Source organism: Salvelinus sp. IW2-2015, linkage group LG36 (assembly GCF_002910315.2).
Source record: "Salvelinus sp. IW2-2015 linkage group LG36, ASM291031v2, whole genome shotgun sequence".
Taxonomy (NCBI): domain Eukaryota; kingdom Metazoa; phylum Chordata; class Actinopteri; order Salmoniformes; family Salmonidae; genus Salvelinus; species Salvelinus sp. IW2-2015.
The window spans coordinates 32,744,319-32,756,909 of NC_036875.1; the positions used below are offsets into that span (position 1 = coordinate 32,744,319).

The following is a 12,591-nucleotide window of genomic DNA, read 5'->3' on the forward strand; positions in this document are numbered from 1 at the left end:
ATGTACAGAGAGATTGCTCTAGACAAAGAGATCGAGCTCCAGAGAAAACAACTGACAGGGTTTTTAAACCAAGGGAAAGGGAATGTGATTGGGTAGCAGAAAAGGAGCAGGTGTCTTCTGATTAGCGACTGATTGATGACTGATTGGGGAATGATGATGGTCACCTGTGAGTAGGGGAGAAGGAGAGAAAAGAAATACACACAGGATACACACAGAATACTTGTATCCGTAACAATAGGGCTGCGTTCAGAGTTTCTTGTCTTGGCAAATCGCACTGTTAAGACACTGATGCCCTTTGCAACCACATACCTATGTGAGAGTGGATTCTCGGCCCTCACTAGCATGAAAACTAAATACAGGCACAGACTTATGTGTGGAAAATGATTTAAGACTGAGACTCGCTCCAATACAACCCAACATTGTAGAGTTATGAGCATCCTTTCAAGCATACCCTTCTCATTAACCTGTGGTGAGTTATTCACAATTTTTGATGAACAAATACATTTTTTATGTAGGATGGCTAAATAAAAAGCAAAATTATTGATTATGATTATATTATTATTTGTACCCTGGTCCTATAAGAGCTCTTTGTCACTTCCCATGAGTTGGGTTGTGACAAAAACTCACATTCATTCTTATGTTTAATAAATATATCGTATAATGTGTGTGTGGCAGGCTTACAATAATAGCAAAAAACAACATTTGAGAGTGCGCTGACCCTGGTGCTAGAGAGGGTACGCAGCTATAGGTTGAATGTTTGAAGGGGTACAGGAATATAAAAAGCTTTGGAACCACTGTGTTAGAGCAACGGTTCTCAACAAAAACTAAAATATGCACCCCTTTGGGTCCCCAGGACCAGGGTTGAGAACCATTGTGTTAGAGCAAAGACCTTAAAGTAATTGCACAGTGATCTTTATCCATGGTAGTTGATTAGATAAAGATTGTATAGCAAGTGACTGATCGCTTGAATTCCCTTACAGACAGAGAGATGGGTCGTGTGAGAGTATTCAAGGTCAGTCTGTTCATCGGTCAAGGGCAACAGTGACGAATGATGATCAAACGATGTCACCCTATAATATGATGTCACCCTGACTAACTGTTAAACACTGTATGAGAGCCGGCATCTTATTACATCCTCCTACGTATGTCATCCTCCTCTTGATATAGTCTTAAAGAAACAGACAAGATATTCATAGGTTATTACTGTGTTAACTTCTCATTAAATACCTGGTCATTTCACTACCAACATTTCGCCCTTCAAGGGTCAATAAAGGATCAATCTAATCTATCTACGGTCAAATAAAGTGCTACTGCTGTTTTCCTCTCTGTCTGCAGCGATCTGCTCAGTGTTGTTTAAGACCCGTATGGGCTGTCTGAATGAGGAGGTTCCTGAAGAGACTCAGAAGTTCATCGTCTCAGTAGGAGAGATGTTCCGCCTCTCCCCAATCATCATTCTCTTCCCCAAGTCCACCTGGCCCTACCTCCCCTTCTGGAAACATTTTGTGGCTGTCTGGGATCACCTCTTCAAAGTTGGTGAGTGAATGAATTAAATAGTGAGTGAGAGAGTGAGTGAGTGAGAGAGAGAGAGTGAGTAAATGAGTGGGTGAGTGAGTGAATGAATGAACAAGTGAGTGAGGGAGTGAGAGATCAAGTGAGTGAATGAGAGGGCGAGTGAGTGAGTCAATGAGTGAATTTGTGAGTGAATGACTGAATAAGTGAGACATTTGTATGGCATCACATGCTCTATCATGTACACTTAGAAAAAAGGGTTCCAAAATGGTTCTTCGGCTGTCACCATAGGAGAACCCTTTTTGGTTCCAGGTAGAACTCTTTTGGGTTGCATGTAGAAACCTCTGTTAAATGGGTTTTAGATGGAACCCAAAAGGGTTCTACTTGGAACCAAAAAGGATTCTTCTAAGGGTACAGCCGAAGAACTCTTTTCGGTTCTAGATAGCACCTTTTTTCAAAGAGTGTATAATAAAGATTGAAAAGGTAGACTGCTGTTAAGATATTTTATCAAGGTTTAAGATAAATGATTAAGTAATTCTACCCGGAAACTTAACCATTAGGATTAGAGGTTATGTAGCATGGACAAGGAGTAATTAAAAATGATAACCATTGGGGAAGAAAGGAATGTATGTGTGTGCCGAAAGAAAACAAAGAGGAGCCTTAACCTATGTTTGAACCGACCCAGCTATAACTCTATGGAGATAAAATAAGACAGCGAGAGCCCCTCCAGGTTTTCTGTATCTGGGGGGGACTGGAACTGTCAGCTGAGTGGTAATAAACTGTGGTGAGACTTCAGGGGATAATCCAAATATAGTGTGTATGTATGTGCGTTAGTTTAAGAGAAGGGATAAAAAGAACGGTTTTGTATATGCACGGCAGAGCTCTCTAAATAAACATTCCTGACAATTGTAGCTGGGCCTCCGCTGATTCATTTCAACCAGTTTCTTACAAACTCTGGGTTTCAGGCTGAGTAATTAATTCAATTTAGTATTATGTACAACTGAGAACAAAATTCTCTTAACAACTGCACAATAAAATTTCACATAACATTACACATTATCACATACCCATGAACTCAAGTAACCTCTACTGTAAACTTGTGAATGGCCTCCATCATTCTTAAATGGAAGAAATCTGGAACCACCAAGACTCTTCCTAGAGCTGGCTGCCCGGCCAAACTGAGCAATCGGGGGAGTAGGGCCTTGGTCAGGGAGGCAGCGCAAGTGGGGACACTTCAGGCTGAGGTATGAGTTTCACACACAGGCAGCTGGTGGCACCTTAATTGGGGAGGACAGGCTCATAGTACTGGCTGGAATGGAATACATGGAATGGTATCGACAAATCAAACATGTGTCCGAAACCATTCAATTTACTCCATTCCAGCTATTATGAGCCATCCTCCCATCACCAGCCTCCTGTGGTTTCACAGATCCCTATCTGCTACACAAGGAATTGAGAAAAGACCTGAGATTCACCCGAAGCATCTATATTGTGCTGGTTACTATAACCTCTGTCCCCATACAGCGGAGGAGCAGGTGCTTCAGAAGATGGAGGAGAACAAGCAGAAGGTTCGTCTGGGCCAGCCGGTGGAGGGAGAGTACCTCACACCTCCTGGTCAGTGAACAGATGTCTGTCACTGAGATACTGGGGTCCATCACTGAGCTACTGCTGGCTGGGGTCGATACGGTGAGGTGTGTGTTTTATGTAGCGCTGTTTCACATTAGGGTGTGACAGGGTGGCAACAGTAGTGGAGAAAGGGGTGAAGGCCTGGTGGGGGACATGTTTTTTTTTGTTATTTTAGATTGTGAACATTTTCAACATAACCACATTAGCTACCTACGTCAAAGACAGTCAGAGTAAGCACCATAACAGTATCAGTACCATTGTCTCATTGGTGCCCGCCTCCCTAATCAGACCATAAAAATATAATTACTGGTCAATTAACGTAATACTAATATTATTAGCCTACAACCTATTCCTATTGTAATTGTATTTCTATGCTGCAGACATCCAACACCATCTCGTGGTCTCTGTACCACATGGCCCTGGAGCCAGAGATCCAGGAGAAGCTGTACCAGGAAGTGATCAGTGTCTGCCCGGGGGACAAGGTGCCTACTAGTGATGACATCACTAGAATGCCCTGGCTCAAGGCTGTTGTCAGGGAGACACTACAATAAGTTGTCAGTCATCTGTCATTCTGTAAATTCACTCATTATAAAATTCATAATGGGTTATTAAAGTTATTATATTCATAATGAGTTATGTATTGTTACATGCAGTATATGTCAATGTGCCTATAATTTATTCTTAATTAGTCAAATGGAGCCAATCCTTTCCTCTCTACCCCTTGTGACTTTCTCCTATACTCTCTCCAGGATGTACCCAGGAGTACCAGGAAACGCCCGCATCAATGTGGAAAATGGCATAGTTGTGGGCGACCACCTCTTCCCCAAAAATGTGACTTACTCTTCTACCATCTTGTACTGTTGGAAATGTTTGCTATTGGTGAACTAAAGTACTTTTATTTTCATCCTGTGTGGAGATATGATCACACTTGTATATCCAGAGATATACTTTCACCCTTAACTTCAGTATTTTATGGTTTGTTAATATCGCTCACACCAAACAGTATACCACTGATCAGAGTTAGAGCAGCTGTATTTGACTGTTCTCCCTCTCTTCAGTCCTTTCCCTCTATCTCAATTCAATGGGCTTCATCTCTCTCCTCCTTCCTTTCCATCCCAGACTTGTTCCACCTGTGTCACTATGTCGTGTCCTATGACCAAGCAGTGTTCCCGGAGCCCCAAGCCTTCCTGCTTGAACGCTGGCTCTGTGTGGGCTGGGGAAAGACAAGAACCAGCACCACGGCTCAGTACCCTTTGGTTTCGGGGGCCGGGCCTGCTTGGGCAGGAGGTTGGCCGAGCTGGAGATGTACCTCATCCTCTCCAGGGTAAGACATCCAGGCCTGCTCTGTAGTTGTATAGTACCCCTACTGTTATGCGGAGCAGCACAGGGGAACCCAAGAACAGACTCAAACCAGGAAACGGGGATGAATGAACCAAGATATTTATTGTAACACAGGAAGTGATTAAGTGCAGATCCAGGGAAGCTTGGATGAGTTGTAGGAAACCAGATATTGAGGTTGGAGTGAGCTGGGTTGGGACAGGATAAACAGGTCCGGAGGGGAATCCAAGGGAGAGATGATCAGTTGAATCCAGAACAGGGTAGCAGGGTGGTGAAATGTGGAACAGGAACCAGTCAGAGCGGCAAAACTGCAATGAGGAGAAACAGCGTCAGGCAAGGAAATAGGCACAGCAGGAAACAGGATCTTAAATGACAACAAATAGCTAGAAGCATGACTGACTGAACAGAGATTATGATCTGGCAGAGTAGAAGTGGCAGGACTGAGTATTTGTAGAGGTCTTGATTATGGAACGGGTTGCAGCTGGTGGGGAACTGCTGACTCCAGCACACCTGTCTCCAACCACACACACACAGAGAGGGAGAGAACTGGGGGAAATGGCTGCAGGTCAAAGAGACACCGGATGTCCACTAGGGAGGGCAGCAGGAGCAGATGTGACACCTACAGCATATGCCCTTCATTCAACAGTGTTATGTAGAACTGTGATAGTAGCTTGGGATTCAGACCACATGCTTTTCTGCATCTGGAAACGATCAGGCAACTGTGTGATGGGATGCTGTATTGTCTCTTGCACTGTCTTTTATACGTTTCCTTCAGTGACTTTCACACGTTTCCTTCAGTGACTTTCACATTTCATTTGACAGTGCCTCTAGAGGGCAGATGGGTTAAAGCTACATTAGGTTATACATGTTTAACCTACTTTTTAGCTGCAGCCTCAAGACATTGAGTTAGTTATAACTGTTGATCTAGTCTGTAGTAACCCTCTAATATAATCAGGTTCAGCTGGTTGTGGTGTTCCTCTGTTAGCTTTGCATTGGAGAGAACATGACAGACCAGACCTTCAACTTTGGTCTAATTCATCCCATCTGGATACATGGTAATAACATTAGTCTTTGTCTGTCTGTTGGCAAGGAATATGTAATCATCAACTTAACTTGGGTTGTTGGAAGGAGTTGTACTTTCAAACCTCCTGACTTGAAGATCCTGTATAGTACTCTAATGTTATTTTATTGGCTGCCCCCGCCCCTCTGGAAACCTCTTTCTCAAAGCTATGGATCTGGATCAGAGTTCTGGGCATGTGTTATTTTACACACGCTACGTAGCTACTGCTCACACTCCCCATCCGTTTACCTTTCTCACTTTATTCAGTCTCTTCTAAACCATGTTGCTGTAGCTGATCTCTGCCTCCTAATTCTGAACAGTTGAAATAATAAACCCTGTAGTGATTTGAATGACATCCCCAAAAATATTTATTGAAGGTTATAGAACCTTCTGTCTGTTGTAACGGATATTGAAGTGGCACAACCAGGACAGTCCCTACACATTGCATAGGAGCAAAAACAATTAGCGTTTTGTGTGATGTACACTAATCTTTATAGTTGCTGTCATATTGTAGCCACTAGTCAGAGTTCCTGTACAAATGATGTAACTAGTACCGCATGAGTAGGCTACCTAACTGTTCCACCTCTGGGCAGCCGAACGTTCTAGGCAGCTCTAGCATGTGTATCCGGACCAGTAACTAGAGTCTGGCAATGGATGAGTTCATTTTGCAGTAGGCTGCGCTATTATTCCTTATGTGGTTTGTCAACTACTGCTTTAGACTGCCTACTAGTTGTGATAATATTCATTGTTATGTTGCGAGAGGAGTTGCTAAAAAAAGAACTAGCCAATGTTTGCAATGATGAGAAAATAATTGCTATTTTGACTGCCTGTATGTCTTGCTTGTGTTTGTTATGTTTGCCTAAATATACTGTTACAACAGACAAAGTTTGTACGAACATGTTGATCATGTCTTTTGTTTAGAACACGATAGCTGAATATATTTGCATTGACCCCTCCCATTTGTACGCTGCTGCTTCTCTGTTTATTATCTATGACTAGTCAATTTCCCTCTACCTACGTTTACAGTACCAGTCAAAAGTTGGAATTCCTACACGTTGGAGAATGATAGTTTTGATGTCTTCACTATGAAATAACACATATGCAATAATGTAGTAACCAAAAGTGTTAAACAAATCAAAATATATTTTATATTTGAGATTCTTTAAAGTAGCCACCCTTTGCCTTGATGACAGCTTTGCACACTCTTGGCATTCTCTCAACCAGCTTCATGAGGTACAGTAGCCACATGGAATGCATTTCAATTAACAGGTGTGCCTTGTTAAGTTAATTTGTGTAATTTTGTTTCCCCTTAATGCGTTTGAGCCAATCTGTCACGCCCTGATCTGTTTTACCTGTCCTTGTGATTGTCTCCACTAGAGGTCGACCGATTAATCGGAATGGCCGATTTCAAGTTTTCGTAACAATCGGAAATCGGTATTTTTGGGCGCCGATTAGATATTTTAATTATATATATATTTTTAATTTAATCTTTATTTAACTAGGCAAGTCAGTTAAGAACACATTCTTATTTTCAATGACGGCCTAGGAAAAACGAGGCAGAACGACAGATTTTTAACCTTGTCAGCTCGGGGGATCCAATCTTGCATTGATTACATTGCACTCCACGAGGAGCCTGCCTGTTYGCGAATGCAGTAAGCTTAGGTAAGTTGCTAGCTAGCATTAAACTTATCTTATAAAAAACAATCAATCAATGACTGTCATTGCTCCAATGTYTACTTAACCATAAACATCAATGCCTTTCTTAAAATCAATACACAAGTATATKTTTTTAAACCTGCATATTTAGCTAAAAGAAATCCAGGTTAGCAGGCAATATTAACCAGGTGAAATTGTGTCATTTCTCTTGCGTTCATTGCACGCAGAGTCAGGGTATATGCAACAGTTTGGGCCGCCTGGCTCTTTGCGAACTAATTTGCCAGAARTTTACGTAATTATGACAACATTGAAGGTTGTGCAATGTAACAGGAATATTTAGACTCATGGATGCCACCCGTTAGATAAAATACGGAACGGAATAAACGTTTTGTTTTCGAGGTGATAGTTTCCGGATTAGTCAAAGGTATATGGTTTAGAGAGAAATAGTCGACGTGTTATAATTCCTGTAATAACTTGCGGCTGAATTTGAAAGGGGTTCCTTCGTTATTTTACCGTTCATGTCTTCCATAGAGAATGTCTTGATCTACTTCAAATAAGGTCTGTGTTTCGTGCAGGCTTAAACTGCCTCGACGTTTTGATACCCGTGTAAATCTCACTAGGATAAGGTAACGTTTGTCAACATATTTTCATAAATCCACTCTACAATTTTTTTTTTCTTCGCTTATATTTAGCCAATGTTGATCAGAGTTACCTTGTCCTATGGATATCTACACAGTTATAAAATTGGCACGGTGATGTAAGCCTACACGAAACACAGACCTTTAAGTGAATCTAAAAATATCCTATGGAATAAATGAAGGAACCGCTTTTCAGATTTTGCTAGGTGTCATGGGAATTATGACTCGCACTTTGGTTGTCAATTCTTACCATGCCCATTATTAAAATAGTATTTCCTGCATATAGAAATTAAAGTTTTTGTCTTCAACATTCATCACAGGTAACTTAAACTCTATTTTTATTCAAACAGTTGAGAGTATTTGTCTTCTAAGCAGACTCTTCAGTATCATTGTCACTTCAGAGCTGTGTGCGTATTTATGTATTATATTAAGTTAAAATAAAAGTGTTCATTGTTCATTCAGTATTGTTGCAATTGTCATTATTACAAAAGTGTGTGTGTGTGTGTGATATATATATATATATATATATATATTTTTTTTTTTATAAATCGGCCGACTAATCGGTATCGGCTTTTTTTGTCCTCCAATAATCGGTATCGGCATTGAAAAATCATAATCGGTCGACCTCTAGTCTCCACCCCCTCCAGGTGTCGCTTATTTTCCTTGGTGTATTTATCCGTGTTAACTGTCTCTCTGTGCCAGTTCGTCAAGTCAACCAGCGTGTTTTTCCCGTGCTCCTGCTTTTTATTTTCTCTTTTGCTAGTCCTCCCGGTTTTGACCCTTGCCTGCCCTGACTCTGAACCCGCCTGCCAGACCATACTGCCTGCCCTGACTCTGAACCCGCCTGCCAGACCATACTGCCTGCCCTGACTCTGAACCCGCCTGCCTGACCATACTGCCTGCCCTGACCTTGAGCTTGCCTGCCACTCTGTACCTCCTGGACTCTGACCTTGTCATGATCTTTTTGCCTGTCCGTGACCATTCTCTTGCCTGCCCCTTGGTTCGAGTCTCTGATATTTATTCGTAACCATCTGCCTCCCGTGTCTGCATCTGGGTCTCGCCCTGTGCCCTTATACAATCAGTTGTGTTGTGACAAGGTACGGGTGGTATACAGAAGATGGCCCTATTTGGTAAAAGACCAAGTCCATATTATGGCAACAACAGCTCAAATAAGCAAAGAGAAACGACAGTCAATCATTACTTTAAGACATGACAAGGGCTATGATGAAACTGGCTCTCACGAGGACAGGAAAGTATGACCCAGAGTTGCCTCTGCTACAGAGAATAAGTTCATTAGAGTTACCAGCCTCAGAAATTGCAGCCCAAATAAATGCACTACAGAGTTCAAGTAACAGACACATCTCAACATCAACTGTTCAGAGAAGACTGTGTGAATCAGGCCTTCATGGTCGAACTGCTGCAAAGAAATCTGTCCTTTGCCAGTGACACTTTCAGTGATTTATTTAGAATTCAAGGCACACTTAACCAGCATGGCAACCACTGCATTCTGCTGCGATAGTACCACTAGGCCCAAACAGGATGGCCTATCATTTGTTTTTCAATAGGACAATGACCCAACATACCTCCATGAGGTATAAAAACTATTTGACCAATAAGAGTGATGAAGTGCTGCTTCAGATGACCTGGCCTCCACAATCACCCGACCTCAACCCAATTGAGATGGTTTGGGATGCGTTGGACCGCAGAGTGGAGGAAAAGCAGCCAACAAGTGCTCAGCATATGTGGGAACTCCTTCAAGACTGTTGGAAAATAATTCCAGGTGAAGCTGTTTGAGAGAATGCCAAGAGTGTGCAAAGTTGTCATCAAGGCAAAGGGTGGCTACTTTCAAGATTTTAAAAATATATTTTGATTTGTTTAACACATTTTTGGTTACTACATGATTCCATGTATTATTTTATAGTTTTGATGTCTTCACTATTATTCTACAATGTAGAAAACAGTACAAATAAAGAGAAATCCTTCAATAAGTAGTTTTGTCCAATTTTTACTGGTACTGTACATATTACCTCGACTTACCATTGCCCCCACACATTTTGTATTTAATTAGGATCCACATTATCTGTTGCAAAACTAGCAGCTATTCCTGGGGTCCACACAACATGAAACATAATACAGAACATCAATAGACAAGAACAGTGTGGTGGAAATTCTAATCAACAGTGAGGAGAGACGAGGTCAATCACCAATCAGGATATTACTTTATTCAAAACATATTAATAAGGAAAGCATAGAGCAATTGCTTCTATAATGATGAGGCTGGTCGGCTCAACACTTCCAAGTGTTGTGGCGAGTAGCTCTGACATACACAAATATTTTATAGAAAAGATTCGCCCATTTAGTCTTCATGACAAACAGCAGATGAATGGAATGGGTCACAAGGTGAAATTTGATATATGTGAAAGGAGTATCCCGCAGCCAGATAGTACATTTTACATTTACATTTAAGTCATTTAGCAGACGCTCTTATCCAGAGCGACTTACAAGTTGGTGCATTCACCTTATGATGTCCAGTGGAACAAAGCCCACAGACTGTATCGGTGATTTTGATGACGGTCTGCCCTCGTTGATTTGGCAACCTCGTACTTGTAGGTTGTGATTGGTTTGGTGTATTGGTTTATTAGTGGCTTACAATAGTGCATCATCTTAGGCCAGACTAAACAATAAGAACAGTCTTCATATGCAAATACTATCTAACCCCCCCCCCCCCCCCCCCTTAGAGTTAGGGGGGGGGGGGGGGGGTTAGATAGTATTTGCTATGAAGACTGTTCTTTTGTTTAGTCTGGGCCCTAAGATGATGCTCCGATCTCATTCCTGGTACTTCATAGCACAGAAACACCAATGCATTCTATGGCATAAATCAATTGTCAACTCCAGATATCCCCATCTCAAGTAAAACCCCTTCATGACCACACACATAGGATAGGTCACAAGCCCTCTGAGCTCCTGAGGGAAAGTGGGCTCTAGGGTTCAACAGGTTTCAAGACTCGATACATTTCCCAACTGAGGGGGGGCCGAGTGTCTGCGGGTTTTCGCTCCTCCCTTGTACTTGATTGATGAATTAACATCACTAATTAGTTAGGAACTCCCCACACCTGGTTGTCTAGGGCTTTATTGAAAGGAAAAACCAAAAACCTGCAGACACTAGGCCCTCCGTGGAATGAGTTTGACACCCCTGCTCTAGGTCATACACTACCCCAGGATAGGTGCAACATCAGAGATGACATACAATGGTTCCAGACACTACCCCACACATCTTTTCTCAGACCTTATATTTATTCTGTTTTTATTTCACTTTTATTTAACCAGGTAGGCCAGTTGAGAACAAGTTCTCATTTACAACTGCGACCTGGCCAAGATAAAGCAAAGCAGTGCGACACAAACAACACAGAGTTACACATGGAATAAACAAACGTACAGTCAATAACACAATAGAAAAAATCTATGTACAGTGTGTGCAAATGAGGTTTAGGTTAGGGAGGTAGGCAATAAATAGGCCATAGTGGCGAAGTAATTACAATTTAGCATTTAAATACTGGAGTGATAGATGTGCAAAAGATGAATGTGCAAGTAGAGATACTGGGGTGCAAAGGAGCAAAAAAAAAAATAACAATATGGGGATGAGGTAGTTGGATAGTGTCACGCCCTGACCATAGAGAGCGGTTTATTCTCTATGTTGGTTGGAGCGTGATAGTGACTAGGGTGGGTCATCTAGGTGATTAATGGTTTATGTTGGCCTGGTATGCTTCCCAATCAGAGACAGCTGTTTATCGTTGTCTCTGATTGGGGATCATATTTAGGCAGCCATTTCCCCTTTGTGTTTTGTGGGATCTTGTCTACAGATAGTTGCCTGTGTGCACAACAGTAGCTTCACGTTTCGGTCAGTATTTTGTTGTTTTTGTTCGGTGTTCATTTAAATAAAAGAAAATGTATGCCTACAACACTGCACCAATCCTTACGACGATCGTGACAGATGGGATATTTACAGATGGGCTATGTAAAGGTGCAATGATCTGTGCGCTGCTCTGACAGTTGATGCTTAAAGTTAGTGAGGGAGATATGCGACTCCAGCTTCAGTGATTTTTGCAATTGGTTCCAGTCATTGGCAGCAGAGAACTGGAAGGAAAGGCGGCCAAAAGAGGTATTGGCTTTGGGGGTGACCAGTGAAATATACCTGCTGGAGCGCGTGCTACGGGTGGGTGCTGCTATGGTGACCAGTGAGCTGAGATAAGGCAGGGCTTTATCTCCCCAAAGGAGGGAGTGACTGGCGCACAGACATTGTGGAGACAAGTGGTTCCCCATTAATCACGCCATCCCTTCACATGGTTTAGAATAGGTAAAGACACAATTACATGTGAAGATACAGTGAGGGAAAAAAGTATTTGATCCCCTGCTGATTTTGTTCGTTTGCCCACTGACATTGAAATGATCAGTCTGTAATTTTAATGGTAGGTTTATTTGAACAGTGAGAGACAGAATATCAACAAAAAAATCCAGAAAAACGCATGTCAAAAATTTTATAAATTGATTTGCATTTTAATGAGGGAAATAAGTATTTGACCCCTCTGCAAAACATGACTTAGTACTTGGTGGCAAAACCCTTGTTGGCAATCACAGAGGTCAGATGTTTCTTGTAGTTGGCCACCAGGTTTGCACACATCTCAGGAGGGATTTTGTCCCACTCCTCTTTCATCCTTTGGAGATCTCTTTGGTCTTGGATGGTGGAGAGTATTGGAATCTGATTGA

At 41.9% G+C, this 12,591-nt stretch overlaps 1 pseudogene; it reads left to right on the plus strand.

Annotated features, from left to right (window-relative positions):
• The window catches only part of LOC111959328 (sterol 26-hydroxylase, mitochondrial-like), a 19,587-nt pseudogene continuing 6,996 nt past the window's right edge, over positions 1-12,591 (plus strand).